This window comes from Populus nigra, chromosome 2, assembly GCF_951802175.1.
Source record: "Populus nigra chromosome 2, ddPopNigr1.1, whole genome shotgun sequence".
In the NCBI taxonomy this organism is placed as follows: Eukaryota; Viridiplantae; Streptophyta; class Magnoliopsida; order Malpighiales; family Salicaceae; genus Populus; species Populus nigra.
Genome location: NC_084853.1, coordinates 17,573,901 through 17,576,400, shown reverse-complemented (window position 1 = coordinate 17,576,400; position 2,500 = coordinate 17,573,901).

Sequence of the window (2,500 nt, the reverse complement as noted above, 5' to 3'; positions counted from 1 at the left end):
CCCTGTTCGTCGAAAAATCTGCGCTGCCGATTTTCCACGCGGCAGCCCCTCTTTTCGTCAGCGTGCCCCCCTGACGAATTTTCCTGCCTGGCCCGGCCAGTCCAGCCCCTGTTCGTCGAAAAATCTGCGCTGCCGATTTTCCACGCGGCAGCCCCTCTTTTCGTCAGCGTGCCCCCCTGACGAATTTTCCTGCCTGGCCCGGCCGGTCCAGCATCCAGCCCCTGTTCGTCGAAAAATCTGCGCTGCCGATTTTCCACGCGGCAGCCCCTGTTTTCCTCAGCGTGCCCCCCTGACGAATGTTCGTCGAAAAATCTGCGCTGCCGATTTTCCACGCGGCAGCCCCTCTTTTCGTCAGCGTGCCCCCCTGACGAATGTTCGTCGAAAAATCTGCGCTGCCGATTTTCCACGCGGCAGCCCCTCTTTTCGTCAGCGTGCCCCCCTGACGAATTTTCCTGCCTGGCCCGGCCGGTCCAGCCCCTGTTCGTCGAAAAATCTGCGCTGCCGATTTTCCACGCGGCAGCCCCTCTTTTCGTCAGCGTGCCCCCCTGACGAATTTTCCTGCCTGGCCCGGCCGGTCCAGCCCCTGTTCGTCGAAAAATCTGCGCTGCCGATTTTCCACGCGGCAGCCCCTCTTTTCGTCAGCGTGCCCCCCTGACGAATTTTCCTGCCTGGCCCGGCCGGTCCAGCCCCTGTTCGTCGAAAAATCTGCGCTGCCGATTTTCCACGCGGCAGCCCCTCTTTTCGTCAGCGTGCCCCCCTGACGAATTTTCCTGCCTGGCCCGGCCGGTCCAGCCCCTGTTCGTCGAAAAATCTGCGCTGCCGATTTTCCACTCCGCAGCCCCTGTTTTCGTCAGCGTGGCCCCCTGACGAATTTTCCTGCCTGGCCCGGCCAGTCCAGCGCCCAGCCCCTGTTCGTCGAAAAATCTGCGCTGCCGATTTTCCCCGACGAACCTGCAGCTGCACAAATCCGCGCTGCCACTGCCCCATTGTCTGGACCAACAGTCTTTTCCATCAAGCCCTGGACTATAAATCGTCCAGACTCATCGCCAGCACCCGCTGCCGATTCTGCCGACTTTGCCGATTTCGTCGGCGCTGCCGATTCCAACACTGCACCCACCGTGTCTAAACCAGCGCTGTTTCGTCAGCGTGTCCCCTTGACGAATTTCCCTGCCTGGCCTGGACAGTCCATCTTCCAGCCCATGTTCATCGAAAAATCTGCGCTGCCGATTTCCCCGACGAACCTGCAGCTGCACAAATCTGCGCTGCCGATTTCCCCCCCTGTCGGCATGGCTGCCGCTGCCCCGATGTCCAGACCAACAGTCTTTTTTGTCGACTTTGCCGATTTTGTCCGCGCTGCCGATTCCAACACTACCCCCTGCATCCAAACCAGCATTGTTTCGTCAGCTCTTCCCCTGACGATTTTAGCCCTGTAACAAACAGTAGGCCTCCAATCCCGCCAACGGGAGCCAAGTTGATAGGGAAGAGAATTGAATGACGCGCCTGGTCCTCGCACCCCGCCACCCGAGGGGCCTTTTTCCCGGCAGCCTCTGAAAAACTCTAGCTTTCACGGTCCTCGCCGCCCCTCACCACCATGGCAGGCCTCTAATCCCACCCATCAGCAGTTGTAGCCGATAGGGCAGTGATTTGAATGACGCGTCGCGGGCCGCCGGGTCATCTCACCCGGCCATTAATTGGAGCGTTTTTGGCTGGCCGAGGATGGGGGGATGGATCTCTTCTTCCGAAAAAGCAAACAGTACATCGGGAGTTATGTTGACGGGGCATGGAATTGAATGACCCGTCGCGGGCCGCCGGGTCATCTCACCCGGCCATCCCGGGGAGCGTTTTTCCCGGCAGCATCGGGGAAACTCTTGCTTTCACTGCCCGCTGCCCAAGTCCCCACTCGCATCGGCCCCCCGCGCCAACAAGCCAACGCTGCCGAATCGGCAGACACTGCTGCCGAATCTGCCGACACTGCCCCGCGGGCTGCCACTGCCCCAGTGTCTAAACCAGCGGTCTTTCTCATCGAGCCTTGGACTATCCAGTCCGTCCTGACTCATCGCCAGCACCTGCTGCCGATTCTGCCGACTTTGCCGATTTTCTCGGCGCTGCCGATTCCAACACTGCGCCCACCGTGTCTGAACCAGCGCTGTTTCGTCAGCGTGTCCCCTCGACGAATTTTCCTGCCTGGCCTGGACAGTCCACCGTCCAGCCCGTGTTCGTCGAAAAATCTGCGCTGCCGATTCTGCCGACTTTGCCGATTTCGTCGGCGCTGCCGATTCCAACACTGCCCGCCGTGCCTGAACCAGCGCTGTTTCGTCAGCGTGTCCCCTCGACAAATTTTCCTGCCTGGCCTGGACAGTCCATCGCCCAGCCCATGTTCGTCGCAAAATCTGCGCTGCCGATTTTCCCCGACGAACCTGCAGCCGCACAAATCTGCGCTGCCGAATCTGCCGACACTGTCCCGCGGGCTGCCACTGCCCCAGTGTCTAAACCAGCAGTC